The 24789-nt window shown below is 48.1% G+C and overlaps 1 long non-coding RNA gene across 1 annotated transcript; it reads right to left on the bottom strand.

Annotated features, from left to right (window-relative positions):
• Positions 1-2107: 2107 nt before the first annotated feature.
• LOC144827134 (uncharacterized) lies at positions 2108-23714 on the bottom strand. Its single transcript, XR_013610039.1, has 3 exons — positions 23637-23714; positions 14892-14964; positions 2108-2165 (listed from the first exon to the last, which is right to left on the bottom strand). It is a non-coding gene; the product is annotated as an uncharacterized LOC144827134 (long non-coding RNA).
• Between the last annotated feature and the right edge of the window lie 1075 nt (positions 23715-24789).

Raw genomic sequence — 24789 nt, 5'->3', positions numbered from 1 at the left:
GATTAGACCCTTAGAGAATTCTTGGATAGATTCTTGGCAAAGAATACTGAAACTAAGCTACACCTCACTTAATTCTTCCCTTGTACTAGACTTAGGTTAGGTACATCGGGGTAGGCGTACTTTAGAAGAACCAGTTGAGTACTTTTAGTCTTTATTTATTAATGTATGTATTCTATGTATTTTATGGCTTAGAAACCATATCATGCTTTTACAGTATTATTTTAGAATACTCTTCTTACTGTACGCATTATACTTTGCAACCAGTATTTCGATTGTAGCAGTTCATTTCTTCTGCATGAGAAAGAAGACTGTTCAATAAATACCTTTTTATTGAAAACGCCTGTCTCTATTTCTCTGCACCTCTGGTGAAACGAAGCATGCACGATTGACAGAGTGAAATAACTATCTATTGTTTAAGCGACTCTAGAGATACATTTCTTATTCTGGGGAAACAAAGTTGTCATGTTTATGCAGTTGTCAGACACAAATCCCTTCTTGTTTATTCGAGAAAGTGTCTAGTGACCTCTGAGCTAGCTGGCACTCACAATTAAGTCTAATAATTTGATAGAGACCTAGTCGATCTCAGTCCTACGTCTAATCTATAGTATATGTTATTCCAATGCGCAGAGCCTATTGGGAATATAGGAACTACACTACAGGGGGGCCTCTATGAAGTGTGCCCCCAGTGTCATATGAAAACCCCAGCAGACCTTTAAAGAAAGATGTGACATTCAAGCATCACTTGACACTTGGATGTCAAAGAGGATCCTCCCAGCTTCTTCTACATATTCCATCAGCTTCATAAGGGTCATCTCTGCCTATTCAGGACAACCTTTTGTTTGTTCCTGGCAACAAATTACCAGCTCATTCAGACCTATTTAAATGCTAATTCTTTGACGGCCAAAGTGAGGGAGCAAAATTAAGATTAAGCTTCCAGGGAATTCATGCATACCAAAGGTAAGTTTCTAGAAGTTTATTTTCAATGATATGTAGAAGAAATCTGACTTCACCATTGAATTCGACTTTTTTTAACAATTCAAAATTGTTGTTCAATTGTTTTACTAGCTAGCCCCATTCCTGAAATACAATATTAATATTTAATATTGCATCCCAATGCTTTCCTGTGTAACGGCCAACCCTACTACAGTAAAAAATAGTTTTCAAGGCATTTTCACTGTAAAGACATGTTAACATTAAACATTTACATGTCCTATTTTTAAATACCATGTACACTGCCTTATGGGCAGCAAGCATTTCTTAGAGGTAACATAGCAATATTTAAAAGACAGGATAAGGCCTATCAAAAAGGGGTTATTTTGGTAGGTCGAATTTGCAGTTTAAACCTGCACAGTTGTGCTACACATAGTGCCAGGAAGTCACTAGTCTGAATAAAGATAAACCAGAAACAGACGGAAAAGACTGTATTCCGTCTTAGGTTTCCCCCATCCTTTATTTACAGCCCATATGGAGTGGAGCAACAGACATACCTTTCAGCAGTGCGAGAGGATTGAACGAAGAATACGGGCCCTTTAAGAGCAACACTGCCGCCACCCACGTGGGAGGTCACGTGGGGAAGGAGGAAGCATTTTTTCCAGAAGAGAGAAGGGAAGAACAAGGCGTGGAGCAAAAGACGCCGGCGACTCGAGGGAACGACAGAGGGGCGGTATTTGCAGGAGGCGTGTTTCCGACGGAGAGAGAGGAAGGCGAGAGGAGGAGAACGAACCAAGTACCGACTGAAGTGAATGCAGTCCAGCCGTCGCAGAGCCAAGCCGAAGAGTCCTGCCACGGCCCCGGAGGGTCGTGGCTCAAACAGGTGCGTGGGCACCTACGAGGGTACTGGAGGAGAGGGGGAGAGATCGGGAGAGACAGGGAGGGCAACGGGGAAGCGCGCTGAGAGAAGTGCTTAAGCTGTGTATGAGCGTGAACATATACACCTTCCTCGTTTGGATCCTATCATGATTCCTTCCCTCCTCACTGTTTGTTTCTTTTGGGGTCAACTTTCCTTATAACAAAAATTGTTATTTGATTTTGGCATTGGTGGTCCCACACACCCTTTCCCACATTAGTATAAGTAAACAACCAACACACTTACCTGAGCCTCTCTTCTCTCTGAGGGACACTGCTGGCCAGGAAGATATAATCCGGGAAACTCACCGTAGAAGACCCTGTAAAGAGGAGACAAAAAGAAGGACAAACTTTTCAAAAACTCATTACTTTTCTTCTGTGCACAAATAATTTTGAATAAAAGAATAATACATTCAAACCACAGCCTGAATAAGTCTTTTGTTGGCTCTACGAATTTACAAATTATCACATACGGTGGAGAATGCGGGCAGCCTCCATTAGACTGGCATAATGGAAAACCTTATACAACAGCTGATCCCTGGACAGGAGAAGTTAGAATGGGCCATCGAGAGATAAATTACGTCTGCCCAAGCCAATAGAGATGTTCAAGGCTTCCCTATCCCAACAAGTGGACTGTATTCAGAAGGTGGCCGAACGACAGACCTTGTCATCTCAAAACCGACAGGGTGCTCAGGCAGGCTACCCTACTATTTCACTCCAAACGTATCAGTCTGGTGAAGATCCAAATGCGTTCCTTTTAAATTTCGAAAGGTACACTCAGGCTTTTGGGTGGCCAGAAGCAAAGTGCCCATTCTTTCTTGCACCGCTACTAACTGGGGAGGCACAGGCATATCAAGTGGCAAACCCTACGGGGACCACAAGCTATAAAGAGAATGAGAAAGTCATATTGGATACCCTAGGGGTGGATCCAGAAGCATTCCGGATGCGCTTTAGGAGGGAACGGGGTCATCCGGGAGACACCCCAAAGATGGTATTCTTCAGATGAAAAGCGGCTGCGGATAAATGGCTTAGGCCTCAAGAGAATAGCAAGGAAGATATAATGGCGTTGATCTATTTAGAACAGTTCTTAGAAGCAATGCCACCACCTACTCAAAGGTGGCTTAAACAACAGACTAACTTATCTATTGAACAAGCCGTGGAAATGGATACATCATTCGCCCAAGCACAACCGAAGACCTTGGTATATGAATCTGAAAAAGCCACGTGCCTCAGCTCGGGACGCGGACATATTGAGAAGAAAAACAGGCCTTTTTTCGGAACCTTCTAAAGAACACACTCCCAAAAATGACACTAATCTAATTTAAGGCCCCCAGTGCTATGAATGCGGAGAGTGGGGCCATATAGCCAGGTTCTGCCCCCAGAAGAAGAACCAATGGATGTTAGCTGTGTACCACGCAGCATTCTATATACAGAGGAATGCGGTTCCTGTTTGTTTGTAAATCTTATTGTAAACGGATATACGGTCAAGGACCTTTTAGCCTCAGGCTGTAGTCTGTTGTGCGCAAAACATTGGTAAAAGAATCCCAACTTTGTCCAAATGAACAGGTACAGATACGTTGTGTACATGGGGACGTCCATGTCTATCCCATTGCGAATATCCCTATTACACTACCCAATGAAGTTACTGTACAGACAAAGGTGGGGGTAGTGGACACCCTCCCAGAACATCTACTCCTAGGAACAGATAATCCTGTGTTTACTATCTTGCTTAAGAACTCCTTGAGGAAAGCTCCAGTGCCTTCTTCTGTTCTTCATTCGCAAGCCCCATAGTTATCAGACAGGACCTTCCGATTTGGGCAAATGCTTGGCAACAGGCCAAAGACATCACGTCATCACCACGAATACCCATTCTTTTTCTAATTAAGAATGGGTATTATACCATAGGGGTATTCCTGAGGAACCTTTCTTGGTAGTCCCCCAGAGATTCCGGGAACAAATTATGTTCTTCACTCATGCCCATCTCTTGGCTGGTCATAGTGGGGCAGCAAAAACAACCCAAACAGTATTAAGATACTTTCACTGGCCTGGCATATTCGCCAACGTAGATCGATATTGTAAAGAATGCGAAATGTGCCAGAAAAGGAATTTATACACACCACCACCTGTTCCCTTACAACACCTTCCTATTGTCGAAAAACCTTTCGAGAGAATCGGCGTGGACTTGGTAGGACCCCTTCCTAAATCAAAAAAAGGGTACCTACATATACTAGTTATAATAGACTATGCCACACGATATCCAGAAGCTTTCCCATTATGAACACCCAACACCAAGAATATCAGTGAAAAATTATTAGAACTATTTTCCAGGGTAGGGTTTCCTAGAGAAATATTAACAGACCAGGGAACTCCCTTTGTGACTTGCCTTATGAGACAAGTGTTTAAGACATTGAACATCTCCCAGAAAGGAACATCAGTGTATCACCCACAAAAAGATTGTTTGTGTGAACGATGCAATGCCACACTAAAGCTTACCCTTAAAAAAATGTTATCCACAAAGGGAAGGGAATGGGACATGCTGTTGCCCCTTGCTCTTTGTCGTCCGTAGTCAGACCCAGAGTAGTCGGGGCTGCTCCCCATTCGAGCTTCTTTATGGAAGACAGACTAGAACACTATTGGGAATGACAAAGGAGGCATGGGAACAGGAGACACAGGAGGACACCCAAAACCTTCGAGTACACCCAAGCTCTCAAATCATGTCTACAAAAATGACGAGAATTTGTTTATGCCAATCTGAAATGAGCCCAAAGACAACAGACATACTATAACAGAAGTAAGAAATGGAGATAGCTTAACCTCCATGATTGGGCTCTTGTACGCATACCATCCACCCTACATCATAAACAGGCAGAGTGGAAAGGACCCTATGAGGTGATTGACAAAATAGGTCTTACGCCCATCGGATACGGTTGTCGCCAAAAAGGACCCAAATCTATCATTTAAACATAGATTTTAAAAAACTGGTTAGGATCTCTCCCCAAAAATATCCAAATGGGTTACTCTGAGAATGCATATTTCCTCTCCTCTGTGAACCAGATAAACATAAATGAAAATCTGAGCTCTGATCAAAAATAATCCCTCCATCTTTTAGATACCCATTCTTCCCTTTTTTCTGACCTCCCTGGTAGAACCACCTTAGTTGAACAAGCCATCACTATTCCCCGGGGAAAGTGGTGAAACAGAGTCCCTATAGAATTCCAGCAGCCCGGAGGCACGATGTTACCAATGAAATAGAAACTATGTTAAAGCTAGTTGTCATAAAGCCATCCCATAGTAACTGGTCTTCCCCTATTGTCATAGTTCCAAAACCAGACGGCTCTATCTGTTTCTGCATAGATTTCAGAGCGGTTAATACATATCAAAAATTCGACTCTTGTCCATTACCCAGGGTCGATGAGTTAATTGAGAAACTAGGGGAAGTTCAGTACATAACTACACTCGACCTCACCAAGGGATATTGGCAGGTCCCGCTGAGGCAGGAAAGCCAAGAGAAAACAGCTTTCAGTACCCCCACTGGTCTGTAGGAGTTCACAGTGTTACCTTTCGGATTACACAGGGCGCCCGCGACTTTTCAACGCCTTATGAATAAGGTACTCCATCAACACCAAGCTTATTCATCAGCATACATTGATGACATCACCATATTCGGTCCCAATTGGGGACATCTTTCCCATTGTGAAGAGGTATTTCAAGCACTCTAGATGGCTGGTTTGCATGTTAATTCTATAAAGTTCAAAGCAGGCTTAACCAAAGTAAAGTATTTGGGATATCTCCTAGGGGACAGAGTCATTGCACCCCAACAGGAAAAGATTAAGTTAGATCTTTTCTGGGTTTAATCGGCTATTACCGTTCGTTCATACCCAATTACTCCAAGATAAAGAAAGAAGTAAAGAATAAGGATCTGGTACACCCCCCCCCCCCCCAAACCGTCAGAAGAGCATTTGATGACCTCAAAGAAGCCCTAACTAGCAGTCCTATTCTGGTCTCACCTAACTTCAAAAAAACGTTCTTATTACAGACTGATGCATCGGAAGCAGGCTTAGGGGCTGTCCATTCCCAGTGTACCGAGGACAATATAGAACGCTCTGTGCGGTTTAGTCGCAAGTTATTTCCAAGGGAAAAGAAATACTCGACGATTGAAAAGGAATGCTTGGCCATCAAATGGCAGTGGACAAGTTGCACTATTACTTAGAAGGAACACACTTTACCCTGTGTACAGATCACGCGCCCGTGTTGTGGATGAATAGCAATAAAGGTAACAATCCACAAATTCTGAGATGGTTCTTGTCCCTACAACCCTATTCCTTTGATATACAAGACATCGGAAGGGAGCTGAAAATGGAAATGCTGACTTCCTTTCACGCAATCCATGTTTCCCTGAACGGGAAAAAACTGGGAGTGGGGTGTGTCAGGAAGTCACTAGTCTGAATAAAGATAAACCCGAAACAGACGGAAAAGACTGTATTCCGTCTTATGTTTCCCCCTCCTTTATTTACAGCCCATATGGAGTGGAGCAACGGACATACCTTACAGCAGTGAGAGAGATGACTGAACGAAGAATACGGGCCCTTTAAGAGTAACACTGCCGCCACCCACGTGGTCACGTGGGGAAGGAGGAAGCATTTTTTCTTGGAGAGATGGGAAGAACAAGGCGCTGAGCAAAAGACACCAGGCCCTGATGGAACTGCCAAAAGGATTCTACAATAAGGACATCAGTGGTTTGTTCAACTGCCTGACGGTCTCTAATGGATTGTATGGCCGTCAACTGAGCTTGTGCCCGCAATCTATGCGCCAGCATCCTCCCCCCTTTGTCCCCGCTGAGGTAAAATTTGTGTCGCAAGTGCAGTAGGGCGTGTGCTGCTCTATCTGCGTCGTTTTGTCTCTAACTCCCTCCTAACTCTCGGGGGCCCGTCCTCTTATGTATCGCTTCCAAGGCACCCACTTCCTTCGTCCAACTCCGCGCGCTTCTCTTTGCGTAGTCGTGTATAGGTTGCCGCAAGCGCGATAAACTCCACCCGTGCAACTAGTTTCAATGCCTCCAGTACCGACGCTAAAGATGTACCTTCCAGGTCATTATCTGCAAGATAATAGGTGATAGTATCCCGTATTCGTGTGACCACTGATTCTGAATGGAGCAGGGAATCCCGAAGGCGCCAGCCGGGCGGCAGCGGACGTTGGCAATGGGAGGTGAGAAGAACTGAGATGAGGGCATGATCCGAGAGCGAGCGTGGTGCAATAGCCTCTGCTGATAAATGAGGAAGGAGAGAGGATGTTGCCAAGAAGTGATCTAAGCATGCGTACGTCTTGTGCGCTGCAGAATAGTAGGTGTAATTGCGCTCTAGGGGGTGCTGGACACACCATACATCATGCAACTCTCCCTCAAGAAGCCACTGTCTGCCCCCCTGCGACATTGCTTCTGACTGATAGGACCTCTGCTCGGACCTATCCATCCCCGGGTCCATTACAATATTCAAAACCCCACCCACTAGGACCGATGCATCTGGAGACGCTAAAACCTCAGCAAGGGCCACCCTCAAAAAGGGCTCGTCGTTCAATCGGGCATACAGTGAACCTATTGTTAGCTGCGTCTCCCCCCATTGGACGCGGACAGCTAAAAACCTACCCTTAATGTCAGCAACCTGAGAAAGGACTTTGCAGTGTGCAAGTGCACTAAAAAGGATCGCCACCCCATGTTTCTTCACCGGGCCTGAGGACCATAGTTGTAGGGGGAAACGCTTATCCATCATCCGCCTAGTATCCTTAGAGAGAAGATGCGTCTCCTGGAGCAGGCAGACATCGCCCTCCGCATTCTCCAATAGGGAAAGGATGGCCGAGCGCTTAACAGGGCTGTTTAAGGCCCCAACATTCAGGCTCACAATCTTTAAGTCCCTACGCATAACACCTAAAGGAGAGGGAATAGCTAATGTGGTATTTCATGCCAACAGTTCTAAGTGGGCAAAGATGCATTAACTGCGGTCCGGGTCCTCGTCTGGCCTTCCGGAGAGCTGATGCAGAGCCCTAAAAACAACCCCAAAACCCTAACAAAACCCCAAACCCCAATACAAGAAAAAACAAAAAGGAAGGAGACTCAGAAGTTGCCCAGCCCTAGCAGGGGAACATGGCGCCATCGTGTAACACTTCTCGTTCCTGATACAGGACACTATCTTACAAGGATGGAGATAATCAACAAATCCTCATCTGAGAGCAACCTGCCTCCGGCGCCGGATAAAGACCCAACTAATGCCAGTCTTGTGGACCTCAAGAGACCCCAGAGTTGTCGGTCACCAGCGCAACAGAAGTAACAGCAGTCTCCCTCTCCAGCAGGCTTGCAGACACATCTGGTTTCACATGCGGAGGGGACTTCTCAACGCGATGCCATTCAGTGGAGCGCCTACGCCGTCTAGCAGGAGGTCCGACGCCCTCAGGTGGAGGGGCGGACCGCTCCATCCCCAAGATCTTAAAGGCTGTATCCAATGAACTAACCTGTATAAGCTTGCCATTATGTTTGAAGATAAGCCGAAATGGGTGGCCCCACGAGTAGGGGATGCCTTGCTCACGAAGGGGATTAGTGATGGGTTTAAAGTCCCTACGCTGGACAAGGGTGGAGGCCGCCAAGTCCTGGAAAAGAGCCGGTTGATGGCCTCGAAATTGTATGGAGTTAAGTTCACGGGCCTTCCGGAGAATCTTCTCTTTGATCTGGAAGTCGTGGACACACCAATATGTCCGGGGGAGGGGCCCTAGCACTGCGCGGTAAGCCAACACGGTCTGGATTCATTGATCCTCCTCATCACCGAGGATCTGTCGGAAAAGCACACCAACGTACTCACGCAGGCTATCTCCCTCCCCCTTCCACGGAACCACCCGAATTCTAATATTGTTCTGCCGGGACCGGTTCTCCAAATCCTCAGTGTGGGCCTGGAGATCTAGGTTTTGTTCCGTGAGGCGTAGGACATTATACTGGAGTTGGTGGATTTCATCCGCAGCTCCCAGTTCATGCTCCTCCAATGTCGCCACCCGCTCCCCCATGGCATCTACATTTGGGCGCATCTCGCGCGAAGCTCCAAAATGTCCTCCTTTATGGCAGAAAACAGCTCTATCATGAAAGCTTTGGTTGCCGGGAGCTCATTGTCCTCAGGTAGCAGGGATTGGTCATCTGGCAGAGAGGCAGCTTGACCCGTTGTCTTCTAAAGCAGGTCTTTTAGGGGGTTTATCCCTCCAGTTCCTGGCGGACGACATCGTACCTCAGGCAAGGACTTGTGCATAGCAGCGCGCAGACAGGGCAAAGGTGCAAACAGTCCCTTGGGGACACAGCTGGAGCCCCCTCACGTCAGATCACGAACGCCAGCCCAGACAGTAGTTCCTCGCGCCACAACACTATGCAGACCTTGTGGCCGTTGGAAGAAAGAAAGCCACAGCGTGGTCGGGCCCCCACCCAGTCCTTTAGAGGCTGTGCATATTCCAGGACAGTGGTGCCAGCTCATCAAGTAGGGGAGGGCGCAGCTGGGAATCCTGACAGCAGGCAGAGCAGAATGCCAGGAGGGAGGGGACGGGGGGGCACTCCACACCACGCGCAGCGGAGCCCCCCCCACGACAACGCCGTCTCCCGCTGCTGGGCTGCACAACACCGCCGTCCGCCGATGTACGTATCAAGCAGGCGGACGAGGCTCTCCACACGCTGCCCCCACCATGTCCGAACAGAGGCAGAACTCCAGGCCCCACTCAGGGCAGCTGTCCATCTCCGCACTCCGCCCGTAGCTCTCATCCAAAGCGGGGCTCAAACCCTGATGCAGAGGCACCGCCCGCCAACCCACAGGCCGATGGTAGGCCTCCCACTCCCCACAGGCTCTCACCCTAGAAGAGGGGCGCCCGCCCCCGCCGCCGGCCTGAAGGCCTCGCTGCTACAGTCTCTCAGGGCGGATGCACCACTTTGCTCCAAAACACACAGAGCGGGGCCCCTCTCTCAGGCAGTCGAGAAGGGCCCACAGGGCCTCCCAGTCACCAGCGCAGCGCTAGAGCCGCATTGAAGGGAGCGAGGCTCCGCTCACCCACGGTCCGCTAGGCCTCCCACCGTCCGCCGACCCACGGACCAAGATCACGGCCCCACACCAGCCGTCCCTCCGCTCCTCACCTCGTGGTTCACTGGTCCCTGCTCCTCGGCTCGCACTGCAGCATACCAGGAGTATTTAGACGGTCACCAGGGGGTGCAACAGCCGCCGTTGCATAACTGGGACCGCCGGGCTGCACTGCACTAGGTCACGGCTGCTCCCCGGCCCCCCTCACCTCCTCACGCAGCCCAGGGCCTCGGAGCGGCAAAACGGCGGCCACTGCCTGGGCCAGTCACCGCTCCCACCGTGCCACTGCTCTACTACCGGGCCCGCCGCTCAATCTGGTACACCGCAGCTCTTGTCGTGTCGGCAGGCGCCCCACCAAGCAACCGGGGCACCACAGGGCAGTAGGCAGCCCCCGCAGCCCGAGTCATACAGATCCGCCGGGCCTCCGCCGAATCAGTGCCGTGCCATCAAGAAAGGACGGAGAGCCGCCCCAGAGCGCAAAAATAGGGACCCCGTCAGAGTCCGAAGTGTGAGGGGGGGACAGCAGACCCCCGAGGCCAGCGCAGATGGGCATCCGAAGGGGCGATAGAAAAAGCTTTGTTCAGGCGGCGCCGGAGCGACAGAAAAGCATGTCCTACTCCGTCGCCATTTGGCAACGCCCCCCCCACTGAGGCCCGCAGTGCTATGAATGCGGAGAGTGGGGTCATATAGCCAGGTTCTGCCCCCAGAAGAAGAACCATGAAGAACCAATGGACGTTAGCTGTGTACCTACCAGCATTCTATATATACAGAGGAATGCGGTTACTGTTTCTTTGTAAGTCTTATTGTAAACGGATATACAGTCAGGGGCCTTTTAGACTGAGGCTGTAGACAATCTGTTGTGTGCAAAACATTGGTAAAAGATTCCCAACTTTGTCCAAATGAACAGGTACGGATACATTGTGTACATGGGGACGTCCAGGTCGATCCCATAGCGAAAATCCCGATTACACTACCCAATGAAGTTACTGTACAGACAAAGGTGAGGGTAGTGGACACCCTCCCAGAACATGTACTCCTAGGGACAGATAATTCTGTGTTTACTATCTTGCTTAAGAACTCTTTGAGGAAAGCTCCAGTGCGATCTTCTGTTCTTCTTACACAAGCCCCATGATAATCAGACAGGACCTTCCGATTTGCGCAGAGTCAAGATCCCACTCTTCAAAATGCTTGGCAACAGGCCAAAGACATCACGGCATCACCATCTTATCTCCTTTTTCAAATTAAGACTGAGTTATTATACCGTAGGGGTACTCCTGAGGAACCTTTAGAGTTGGTAGGCCCCCAGAGATTCTGGCAACAAATTATGTTCTTCGCTCATGCCCATCTCTTCTTGGCTGGTCATAGTGGAGCAGCAAAAACAACCCAAACAGTAATAAGATACTTTCACTGGCCTGGCATATTCGCCAACTTAGATCGATATTGTAAAGAATGCCAAATATGCCAGAAAGGAATTTATACACACCACCGCCTGTTCCCTTACAACCCCTTCCTATTGTCAAAAAACCTTTCGAGAGAATCGGCATGGACTTGGTAGGACCCCTTCCTACAACAAAAAAAAGGTATTGTTGCAAAGTAAGAACTTCAGGAAGGCAGGTTGTAGGTTCCAAGTAGATCTTTATTCGTAGTTAAGTTACAGGAAGCTTAGATAGAGTCAAGATGGTAAATAGGCTATGAAGTGTGCCCCACCAGGAGCAGTATATCCTTACTGCTCAGCCTGCTGACACCAACTGCCTAACCCCATGCACCCAACATTCTATGCAGTCATCATATTCCACACATCACTAGGCTGAACAGCAGGGAAGGGGTGAAGAAAGAGAAACGTGAAATAACCTCACAATATATCCTCTTCCTTTACACCTAAAACGAATGAATAAAGAACAGAACAAAACGCCAAATAAACGGTGGCGTAAGGAGGGAAAATGTGAAGCATATAATAAGCAATGGCATTAAAAAGAAGGTGCGGAATAACACCTAAAATAACAAAAATGCAACAAAAGAAAGCACACGCACACCCCCCTCTTCCTCACAAAGAGAAATAAGAAACATGATGGAACTCTGAAGAATAAGAAACTTCAGAAAATGAACAACATGTACAAAACATGAACGCCAGACGTCTCCGGCAGACCTATGAAGAGTGAGAAAAATCCACCGTAAAACAGACAGTGGACCAGCACGGTAAGCATGGCAGGACATCAACACACAACAATAGGAAAGCATGAATGACCGTGATAAATGAATGTCTAGAAAGAGCGTAGCGGGATACACTCACCCGTCGGAGAAAATCAAACATGCGATACACTCACCCACAAGCAAAATGGAGGGATACACTCATCCTTCACAAATATAAAGGAATACACTCACCCTTCACGAATATAAAGGGATACACTCACCCTTAAGCAAAACAACTGATAAATACCAGAATTACACTGTGCGCTTGCTAATCCATTGTGCTTTGCACGCGTGGGTTCGTATCCCATCCTCGTTGCCAATGTTGCAAAGTAAGAATCTTCAGGAAGGCAGGTTGTAGGTTCCAAGTATATCTTTAATTGTAGTTCAGTTACAGGAAGCTTAGATAGAGCCAAGATGGTAAATAGGCTATGAAGTATGCCCCACCAGGAGCAGTGTATCCTTACTGCTCAGCCTGCTGACACCAACTGCCTAACCCCATGCTCCCAACATTCTATGCAGTCAACACATTCCACACATTACAAGGCTGAACAGCAGGAAAGGGGGAAGAAAGAAGAGAAGCGTGAAATAACCTCACAACAGGTACCTATATATACTAGTTATAATAGACTAAGCCACACGATATCCAGAAGCTTTCCCATTACGAACACCCAACACCAAGAATATCAGTGAAAAATGTGAACTATTTTCCAGGGTAGGGTTTCCTAGAGAAATATTAACAGACCAGGGAACTCCCTTTGTGTCTCGCCTTATGAGACAAGTGTGTAAGACATTGAACATATCAAAGATAAGAAAATCAGCATATCACCCGCAAACAGATGGTTTGTGTGAACGATACAAAGCCACACTAAAGCTTACCCTTAAAAAAATTATCCACAGAGGGAAGGGAATGGGACATGCTGTTGCCCCTTGCTCTCTTTGTCGTCCGTAGTCAGACCCAGAGTAGTCTGGGCTGCTCCCGATTCGAACTTCTTTATGGAAGACAGCCCAGAACACTATTGGAAATGACAAAGGAGGCACTGGAACACAAGAGGACACCCAAAACCTTTGAGTACACCAAAGTTCTCAAATCACGTCTACGAAAACTACGAGAATTTGCTTATGCCAATCTGAAATGAGCCCAAAGACAACAACAGACATACTATAACAGAAGGAAGAAATGGAGACAGCTTAACCTCCATGATTGGGCTATTGTACGCATACCATCCACCCTACCTCATAAACAGGCTGAGTGTAAAGGACCCTATGAAGTTATTGACAAAATCGGTCTTATGACCTATCGGTTACAGTTGTCTCCAAAAAGGACCCAAATCTATCATATAAAGAGATTTTTTTAAATGGTTAGGACCTCTCCCTAAAAATATCCAAATGGGTGCATCTTTCCTCTCCTCTGTGAATCAGATAAACATAAATGAAAATCTGAGCTCTGATTAAAAAATAATCCATCCATCTTTTAGAAACCTATTCTTCCATTTTTTTCTGACCTCCCTGGTAGAACCACCTTAGTTGAGCATGCCATCACTACTCCCCCGGGGAAAGTGGTGAAACAGCGTCCCTATAGAATTCCAGCAGCCCGGAGGGACGATGTTACCAATGAAATAGAAACTATGTGCCTCCGAGTAACCATGCGCTTTATAAAACTGGTTACATTACACATTACATTATGTTAAAGCTAGGTGTCAAAGCCATCCCATAGTAACTGGTAATCCCCTATCGTCATAGTCCCAAAACTGGACGCCTCTATGTCCCTACAACCCTATTCCTTTGATATAAGATATCGAAAGGGAGCTGAAAATGGAAATGCTGACTTCCTTTCACGCAAGCCATGTTTCTCCGAACGAGAAAAATTGGGGGTGGGGTGTGTCAGGAAGTCACTAGTCTGAATAAAGATAAACCCGAAACAGACTGAAAAGACTGTATTTCGTCTTAGGTTTCCCCCCTCCTTTATTTACAGCCCATATGGAGTGGAGGAATGGACATACCTTTCAACAGTGCGAGAGGATTGAACGAAGAATACGGGACCTTTAAGAGCAATACTGCCGCCACCCACGTGGGAGGTCACGTGGGGAAGGAGGAAGCATTTTTTCCGAAGAGAAAAGGGAAGGACAAGGCGCGGAGCAAAAGACGCCGGCGAGTCGAGGGAACGACGGAGAGGCGGTATTTGTAGGAGGCGTGTTTCCGACAGAGAGAGGGGACGGCGAGAGGAGGAGAACGAACAACGTACCAACTGAAGTGAATACAGTCCAGCCGTCGCAGAGCCAAGCCGAAGAGTCCTGCCACGGTCCCGGAGGGTCGTGGCTCTCATAGGTGCGTGGGCGCCTACGAGGGTACTGGAGGAGAGGGGGAGAGATCGGGAGAGACAGGGAGGGCAACGGGGAAGCGCGCTGAGAGAAGTGCTTAAGCTGTGTATGAGCGTGAATATACACACCTTCCTCGTTTGGCTCCTATCACAATTCCCTCCCTCCTCATGGAACTCCCTCCCCGCACACCTACGACTGATCCAGGACCATCTCACCTTCAGGAGACACCTCAAGACCTGGTTATTCTAGCAGTAACGGCACCCCCTCCCCCCTTCAGTGCCTTGATACCCTCACGGGCGAGTAGCGCGCTCTACAAATGTATTGATTGATTGTTTAGGTTTCTTTTGGGGTCACTCTCCCTATAACAAAAATTGTTATTTGATTTTGGCATTGGTGGTCCTACACACCCTTTCCCACATTAGTATAAGTAAATAACCAAAACACTTACCTGTGCCTCTCTTCTCTCTGAGGGACACTGCTGGCCAGGAAGATATAATCCGGGAAACTCACCATAGAAGACCCTGTTAAAGAGGAGACAAAAAGAAGGACACACTTTTCAAGAACTCATTACTTTTCGTCTGTGCACAAATAATTTTAAATAAAAGAATAGTACATTCAAACCACAGCCTAAATAAGTCTTTTGAGGGCTCCACGAATTTACAAATGATCACATATGGTGGAGAAAGTGGGCAGCCTCCATTAAACTGGCATAATGGAAAACCTTATACAACAGCTGATCCGCGGACAGGAGAAGTTAGGATGGGCCATCGAGAGACAAATTACGTCTGCCCAAGCAGATAGAGATATGTTGAAGGCTTCCCTATCCCAACAAGTGGACTGTATTCAGAAGGTGGCCGAAGGACAGACCTTGTCATCTCCAAACAGACAGGGTGCTCAAGCAGGCGACCCTACTATTTCACTCCAAAAGTATCAGTCTGGTGAAGATCCAGATACGTTCTTTTTACATTTCGAAAGGGCTCATGCTTGTGGGTGGCCAGAAGCGAAGTGGCCATTCGTTCTCGCACCGCTACTAACTGGGGAGGCACAGGCGGCGTATCAAGTGGCAAACCTTCCAGGGAACACAAGCTATAAAGAGATTAAGAAGGTCATAATGGATCACTTGGGGGTGGATCCAGAAGCATTCCGGGTGCGCTTTAGGAAGGAACGGGGTCATCCGCGAGACACCCCAAAGACGGTATTCTTCAGATTAAAAGCAGCTGTGGATAAATGGCTGAGGCCTCAAGAGAATAGCAAGGAAGATATGACGTTGATCTATTTACAGATCCTCCAGTATTTCGGGTTTGCCGCGAAACCGGCACTTTTGTAAAAATGCCGCAATTTTTACAAAAGTGAATGCGAAACCTCCTAAGACACAGAAGATGCCCAAATCTTATTGCCTCTGTTCATCATGTTCTCTCATAACCACACCATGACTTTCTACCTTAAATTGTTTCCTTAAGTTGCCTGCTTCCGTATTTGACTCCACCTCTGCTATCCTTTGTTAGTTCCATGCTTATTTGTTCCCACCATAACAGCTGATTAACAAAATCCAAACTTCAATTCAACTTTGACACCTCTACCCAAATAAAATCATTCTGACATCACCCATCTAGTTTTCGTCTTCTTTTACACACTGCTTCTTCGTATACCTACATTTACTCCATTTTCATTGGGATCAGTTCCTACTCCCTCTCTCGATAACTAAGGGACCCGCCCATCATTAGAATTCATATGTAACTGTTCCAAAACTGAAATACCTAATTTTACCCACATTCTGTCGGGAAGTTTGTTGGAACTATTAGCTTCTTGGCAGATTTCAAATTTTTAGCAGGTAATTTACACTTTGTACTTGTACTTTGACAGAACCGTCTTATCCATTTGAGACGACCAGCATTACTCTTGCAACCTTTTTTTTGCAATGCAATAAATAATTAAATCCCACTTATATGCAATATCAATTAAATTGTTCCTGACTTTTACAGACAGTACAAGTTACCTTAAATACTCAACTCAGATGTCACCTATGCAAAATCTGTAAATCCCGAGATGGTTTCCTTGGACCATCTATGCTTAACATGCTGTAACACCATCATCATAACCTAATCTCCTCCATAATACTTTTATACACTTATTCACTCACATGAACACCTAGCCATACCAAAGCTATCTACATCATTCTCCATATTCCCAAGTTCCCGCAAGATGCTGGACTTAGAAATCCTACTCTAGGAATTTACAGTAAGAAATACAGAGTTTGTAACTATAAAATTAATTTTGTAATGTATCAATCAGACCCTTCAGGATTTCGCGGTTTCCCGCGAAATCAGCACTTTTGTAAAAATGCAGTTATTTTTACAAAAGTGCCAGCAAAATCGGAACTTTTGTAAAAATGCTGCAATGTTACCTTTCGGATTACACGGAGCCCTCGTGACTTTCTAACGCTTATCAATAAGGTACTCCATCAACACCAAGCTTATTCATCAGCATACATTGATGACGACATCATATTCAGTCCCAAATGGGAACAACATCTTGCCCATTGTAAAGAGTTATTTCAAGCACTCAAGATGGTAGGTTTGCATGTTAATTCTAAAAAGTCCAGGGCAGGCTTCACCAAAGTAAAGTATTTGGGATATCTCCTAGGGGATGGAGTCATTGCACCCCAACAGGCAAATATTAATGCAATCATGAATATTCCTTTCCCCACTACTAAAAAGGGAGTTAGATCTTTTCTGAGTTTAATCGGCTATTACCGTTGGTTCATACCTAATTACCCCGAGATGGTGCCACCCTTAACTGACATGCTAAAGAAAGAAGTAAAGAATAAGTATCTAATACACCCCCCCCCTAAACCGTCGGAAGAGCGTTTTATGACCTCAAAGAAGCCCTACTAGCAGTCCTATTCTTGTCTCACCCAACTTCAAAAAAACGTTCTTAATGCAGAATGATGCATCGGAAGCAGGCTTAGGGGCTGTCCTTCCCCAGTGTACCAAGGACAATATAGCTCTGTGCTGTTTATAAGTCGCAAGCTATTTCCAAGGGAAAAGAAATACTCGACGATTGAAAAGGAATGCTTGTTAAGATGGTGGCGCTTCCTCGCCTGCTATATCAATTACAAAATCACCCGGTGCTGATCCCACGGGTTTGGTTCCGGCGTCTTAACACAGCGTTGAGTGGCTTTCTGTGGGAGGGGGAGCTGTGCGGGTGGCCCTACGGACTTGCTTTCGCTCAACGTTTACGGGTGGGTTGGCCACCTCGGACGTCCTGTCATATTACCAGGCGTCCCACCTTCTGGTTTTGAATGATTGGTGGTACGCGGATAGGAGAGATCCCGCCTACGCGGTGGAGCGGGCCCTGATGGGTACTGCCTCATTGCATGCGCTCTTATATTCGGCACCCCTTAGGAGGTCCCTGCCGTCTATTACGCAGGTGGTCTTCCAGATATGGCGGCAGGCTCTGCGTAGGGTGGGGTGGTGGAATGTCCTAACGTTGGAGACCCCACTGTGGCGGAATGGTAGATTGCCCCAGCTCGCTGCCTTATATATTATATATTTGTGTATTTATAGAGCGCAGTCCTGTCACCCAAAGGGCATCCTGGCGCTTTGATCTCGGAACAGATGCACTTTATCCGCTCAAGCATTTTTTGGAAACAGATGCGTTTTTAACGCTTTCCTGAACGGAAAGTAGTCCCTGTGGCTTCTCAGAGAAAAAGGCAGGGAGTTCCAGAGTTTGGCCGCTGCAACACTAAAGGAGCGGCCACCCATCCTGACTCTCTGGAACCTCGGGACTACAAGTAGATGCGCCGAAGAGGAGCGGAGGGGCCGCGAAGCGGAGTACCACGCAAACATATTTTGCAGAGGAATAGGACCCTGTTGATGCACAGCTTTAAACACCAAACACGCAGCCTTATACTGTACCCGCAGGTGTACCGGGAGCCAGTGTAGGTCTCAAAGCTAGCGTAGAAGAGCTAGACCTAGGGCGGGAAAGAGCCAACTTGGCGGCCATGTTCTGCACCAGTTGTAACTTCCCCATCAGGTTTTTTGGGGCCTCCAGAAGTAGTCCATTACAATAGTCGAGAGGACTTAGTATGGTACCACGAACTACTTCCGGCCTGGCTTGAGCAGGGAGAAGGGGCAGAACTTTGCGCAACATGCGCAGCAGCATCATGCACGTAGAGGTAGTTTTGTTGACGTGCATGTCAAGCTGTAAGTTTGGGCCGAAGATCACCCCCAAGTTACGGGCTGATTCCGCAGCCAACACTGGCTCGAGGAAGGTGCTAGGCCAAAAATTCTCTGGAAGAGCCCGCGGGATCCGGTCTATGGAACAATGGAGCACCTTCGTCTTGGAGCTATTAAATTGTAAGGAGTTAGCTCGTAACCAGTCCGCTGTGGCTGCCATGCAGCGATGGAAAGTCTCCAGCGAAACTGCATTGTTCCCTTCCAGAGAAAAGACCAGCTGGGTGTCATCGGCGTAGTTAAAAGCAGAGACACCAAGAGATTTTATTAGCTGGACTAGGGGGCGAAGGTACAGATTAAAAAGTATAGGGCTGATGGCCGAGCCCTGTGGAACCCCTGTCCTACACTCCTTGGCTCAGAGCGAAATGGGGGGAGTGAAACCCACTGTTTCCGGCCGCCAAGATAGGATATCAGCCAGTCTCTTGCGCCCTCACAATGACCCCGCACTCCTCCAGTCTCCTGACAAGGGTCCGATGGCAAACCGTATCGAACGCGGCCGACATGTCGAGCAGCACTAAAAAGGCTGCTCGACCACTGTCGACACGCGAACGAAGATTGTCCAATACGGTTACCAGCGCGGACTCTGTCCCGTGCCCGGGGCGGAAGCCAAACTGGGCCTCATCGAACCAGCCGATGTTCTCCAGGAAACCTGAGAGTGAGCGAGTCACCCATTTTTCCAGAATCTTGATAGGAAAAGGGAGCAAAGAGATTGGCCTATAGTTGGAAAGACAGGCCGAGCCCAAAGTTGGTTTCTTGAGCAGAGGTGACACTACTGCTAACTTCCAGCACTCTGGCACAGATGCCAACTCCAAGGACTGGAGACAGATCGAGAACAAAGGCTGATAAAGTTCTGCGTGAAAAACCTTCCAAAATTTGGGAGGCAGTGGGTCGAGCGGGGAGCCCGAGGTCACCGTATGTGCCAAACTACAGAATTCCTCAAAAGAAGGAAAGGGGAAAAACCTTAGTTGGGGTCGACTGGAGGGGGTATCCGGAGCTCCCAAGCAGAGGACAGGAGCGCTCGGCTGGGGTCGACTGGGTGAGCTGCCCGGAGCTCCCACACTAGGGCCAAAGGCACCAGTCTGGGGTCGACTGGGCAGGCCAACCGGAGCTCCCACACCAGAAGCTCCCAAGAGGAGAGCAGGGACAGTCGGCCGGGGTCGACTGGGTGACTCGATCGGAGCTCCCAAGCCAAGGCTAGAAGCAGTAGGCTGGGGTCGACTGAGCGGGTCAACCGGAGCTCCCAAGCCGAGAGCGACAGGCAAGGGGTTTGTTAGGCCCTCCAAGATCTTAGCAGTCTTCTCCTCGAAAGCATCCGCCAGCGAGTCGCACAAAGCCTGCGACGCACGGACCGTATTAGCCACGCAGACAGGGTGGGACAAGTCCCTGACAATTTTGAACAGGGCTTGGGATTTATTAGGCGCCTGATTCAAGGAGGATTCCAGGAAGGCCGCCTTGGCCAGCTTAATCTGTGCCTTATAGCTTTGCAGTGCGAGCCTGAACGAGGCTTTTGCCGAGGTGGAGTACTGCTTCCTCCAGGCTCTCTCAGCACGTTTACAGCTCAACTTCAACTGTCGTAGCTCTTCCGTGTACCAGGGAGAGGCCCGGTTCACTCTCCCTCGAGATTTGCGGAGGGGCACCACTTTGTCGAGCGAGTCGATAATGGACCGGCACAAAGTGGAATAGCTTTCCTCCACCGAATTACTCAAGCGAAAGTATCAGGTATTAGAGAGGGCAGTGGAAATGAGCTGAGTAGTCGGGACCAAGGTCTACCCAGTTTCGAAAGTCCTACCCCAGCGCCTTCAGAGGAGTAATCCCCTAAGCAGAGGGAAAAAGCCACAAGCGCATGGTCGGTCCAGCATTGGCATAGGATATCGTTGATCACTACTGATTGAGCGACAGCGAAAATCAGGTCCAGAACATGGCCTCCCCTATGGGTCGCCGAGCGGACCAGTTGCTGCAATTGAATGTCAGCAAGAGCTTGGCAAAGTGACATAAACGCCCCATCTGATGGACCCCCCTGCCATAAGTTGAAGTCACCCAGGACTAACAGCTTAGAGTGGGTGTTGGATAAATCGTACACTAGGTCAAGGAACTCTGATAGAAAGGGAGCCGAGCCCGGTGGCCGATAACACAGCACCCCCGTAATCAATGTTCTCTCCAGATCTTTAATGGAGAACCCCATCAGTTCAAAGCCCGATACCTCGCCGATTTTAAGCTGGAAGAGACCCAGCCTTTCTCGATAGATGATACCGATTCCACCACCACGGTTCTTCGGCCGAGGGGTGTAAATGATTTTAAAACCTGGGGGACAAGCCAATCCCAGTTCAACTAGACAATCCTCCCGAGTCCACGTTTCGGTTAGGAACAGCACGTCCAGCCCTGAAGAATCGATCAGGAAAGCAATCTCTGTATAGTGCTTGCAGAGCGACCGAACGTTAAGCAGCCCACAAGACAGAGATTGGGACGTGGATGGAGCAGTGGCCCTCTGTGTCAGGGGAGCCTGAGACGGTCTAAGGTCCAACAGGTCCATCCGAGAATAAACCAAGCGGGGAGGGTGCGGATAGCCAGAGGTAGCGGCCCTAGGCGCGCCCGTTGCGCAAACGGGCGCAAACGGGCTTACCTCCGGCGCGCCTACGTCGCGCCCACTGCGCGTGACCGCTGAGCGCTTGGTCTTCCATCCTTATAAGGTATTAGACCGAGCGGAAGTCCGCCTCCAGCGTCCCTTGCCTTCAGCAAGATGGCACCCGGAGTGCTCCTAGCCTTCGCCCCAACCCAAGATGGCGGTCGGACCCGCTAAACTACCTGTATCCCGCCAAGAGCGGGTGAAACTCCTATTAAAATGCAGGTGAGCCTAAGCTAGTTCCCCGGCCTAAGAATACGACCCTAGGACAGTAGGAAGAACAGCGCGATTAACTGAGCCCTTCACAGCTCTTAAGGCGCGATGCCAGCGGCGCGAGTAAGCCTTGGTGGGCTTTAGAGAGTGGGACACGATTGGCATCTCCTCCTTGGGCGATGTCATGTCAGGGTGTGTCCTTAAGTCCTTCGACTCTCTACGGGAGGAATTTGAGATGCCCCGTACCCAGTTCTACAAATATCTCCAGTTCCGGCACGCACTTACCCCGTACCTCCAGGGGGTGGAGGAATTACCTGAGTTTAGTCCCATTGAAGCCCAGCTTTTTATGGGGGAGCTGCCTGACAGGAAGATATCCCGTATTTACCAGACCTTAGTGTGACATAGCTCTACAGACATGGCACAGCTGAAAACGACTTGGGAACAGGATGTTGGGGAGCTTGATGAGGAAGATTGGGTTGAGGCACTGGAGGGACCCAGGGGAGCGGCCATTTCCGTGCGCTTGCGACTAGTGCAATTCCGGTACCTCCATCGCATTTATTACACTAGGCAGCGCCTGTGGAGGGCGGGTTTAATAGCCTCCCCGAATTGCCTCAGATGCGAGTCAGACGTAGGTACGTTGCTGCACACTGTGTAGGAGTGTAGGGTCCTACAGAGGTTCTGGGAGGGGGTGTTCCGATGTTTGAACGAGGCCCTGGCCTGGAGACTCCCGAGAACTCCAAAGCTGGCACTCCTCCACGTGATGGCTGATGTTGGGGGTAATCGCTATAAGCGGCATCTTCTCTTGCTGGGACTAACCCTGGCTAAACGGGACATAGCGAGGTCCTGGAAGGCGCCCCGAGCCCCATCACTTATGGCTTGGCAGAATGGGATGGACTTCTGCATGGGTCTGGAGCAGCCAATATAGTGTTTGTGAGGACAGCCCCTGGCCACATATAAGATCTGGAAACGGTGGGCAGACTGCTGGGGTCTGGAACTGGACCCGCCGCCTGAGGAAGATGCATTCCAGCTCCTCTGATGGCCCGATAGCTCAAGGTCTGGGCGGATGTTGTGGCACACTTGGCAAGAGGTTCATGTCCTCAATACCATATGGGTGGATTCTGCAGCGGCGCGCGCGGGGGGAGGGGAGGGTTGGGGGGGCGGAGGTAGGTGGGAGGCAGGGGGGGGGGGGGAATTGGATCCTGGGTTTTTTTTTTTTTGCATATCATTGATTGACCGTTACCGAATAATTGCATGTTTTACTGCTTTGCAATTTGCTACTAGTGATTGTCTCTGGTGTTCAGAGCATTGCTTGTTCTAATTCTCATGCAATTAATAAAATCTGTTTTAAAAAAAGAAAAGAAAAGGAATGCTTGGCCATCAAATGGGCAGTGGACAAGTTGCACTATTACTTAGAAGGAACACCCTTTACCCTGTATACAGATCACGCGCCCCTGTTGTGGATGAGTCGCAATAATAACAATCCACGAATTCTGAGATGGTTCTTGTCCCTACAACCCTATTCCTTTGATATAAGACATCGGAAGGGAGCTGAAAATGGAAATGCTGACTTCCTTTCACGCAATATAGGTTTCCCTGAACAGGAAAAAACTGGGGGTGGGATGTTTCAGGAAGTCACTAGTCTATAAAGATAAACCCGAAACTGACGGAAAAGACTGTATTCCGTCTTATGTTTCCCCCATCCTTTATTTACAGCCCATATGGAGTGGAGCAACGGCTCTCAAAGGTGCGTGGGTGCCTATGAGGGTACTGGAGGAGAGGGGGGAAGAGATCGGGAGAGACAGGGAAGGAACGGGGGGAGAGATCGGGAGAGACAGGGAGGGGACGGGGGGAGAGATCGGGAGAGACAGGGAGGGGACGGGGGGAGAGATCGGGAGAGACAGGGAGGGAACGGGGAAGCGCACTGAGAGAAGTGCTTCAGCTGTGTATGAGAGTTAATATACACACCTTCCTCGTTTGGCTCCTATCACGATTCCCTACCTCCTCACTGTTTATGTTTCTTTTGGGGTCAACTTTCCTTATAACAAAAATGGTTATTTGATTTTGGCATTGGTGGTCCCACACGCCCTTTCCCACATTAGTATAAGTAAATAACCAAAATACTTACCTGAGCCTCTCTTCTCTCTGAGGGAAACTGCTGGCCAGGAATATATCATCCGGGAAAATCACCGTAGAAGACCCTGTAAAGAGGAGACAAAAAGAACGACAAACTTACTCTATTGATGAGATCGCAGAAGTCAAACATTAAAGCCCTAGCTCTAAAGCCCCAAGCCAGGATGGCTCGCCCATCGACTTGGAAATATTGTAATGTAGAACTTTAGCGCCCACTCCTCACTAATGTTTTTAGTATTCTTTTTTTGTGAAAAGTTGCCAAGTTCATAGTTCACGTCAGCAATTTAGCTGATTTTCAAGAAGGGCAACAGGAAACAGCCTAAGTGCTACTGGCCTAGCTCTTTGGCCAATACCCCGTTAAAGATCATTGGAAGAGTAATGTTTGATAGAATGCAAAAATGAGCCCGGGTTCACAGTATTATACATCCAAGTCAGTATGGGTTCAGGGAACTGCTGGGTATAGTGCAGTAAAGCCTGAAAATGCATATAATTTTGGGGAAATATACCATCGTCAGACACTGCTCACTCTACTTGTCTTTTATGGACCTTTCTACTGTTTTTCACTGTGTGAATCGCTGTAAACTCTGGAAACCGTTGTTAGACAAGGGTCTGGCTGTGGCGCAGGCCCACTTTTTTTGCATGACAACCTAGTGGCTAGGTTCCTTTTTTGTTTAAAAGCATGTACTGACTGAACCTTTTGCACTTGGTCAAAGGTTGAACAAGGCTGTGTGAAGGCCCGTTTGCCTTTCATCCTTTAAATTTACAACATGAGCTCATTTTTTTAGATCTCTTTACATTAGAGATCTCAAAGATAGGGCTAAGACATTTACAACTTTTACTGTCTTGTACACAAAATCTGTATTTATCAATGGACCCTCTAGGCCTTCTCCCTTCCTGGGCTACACTGAATTGGGAGCGTCTGTTGACTGGGTGTTGTAGTTCATATGTTGCCGGGACCAACCCACGATAGGAGTTCCAATTGTTCAAATATTTCCCCATTTCCTGGGGCAGCCACTGCCTTCATAAATCACTTTTTCCGCTAGCATACACCAGTCTATGTCCAGTTGCCAGAATTGGAGCGGTTCTATCGCCCAGACTTTTGCAATATTCCTTTTTGCTACAATCAAACACAATGTGGTCCACACCTT

Source organism: Lissotriton helveticus, chromosome 4_1 (genome assembly GCF_964261635.1).
Source record: "Lissotriton helveticus chromosome 4_1, aLisHel1.1, whole genome shotgun sequence".
NCBI lineage: Eukaryota > Metazoa > Chordata > Amphibia > Caudata > Salamandridae > Lissotriton > Lissotriton helveticus.
This window is presented reverse-complemented; position numbering and strand designations above follow the sequence as displayed.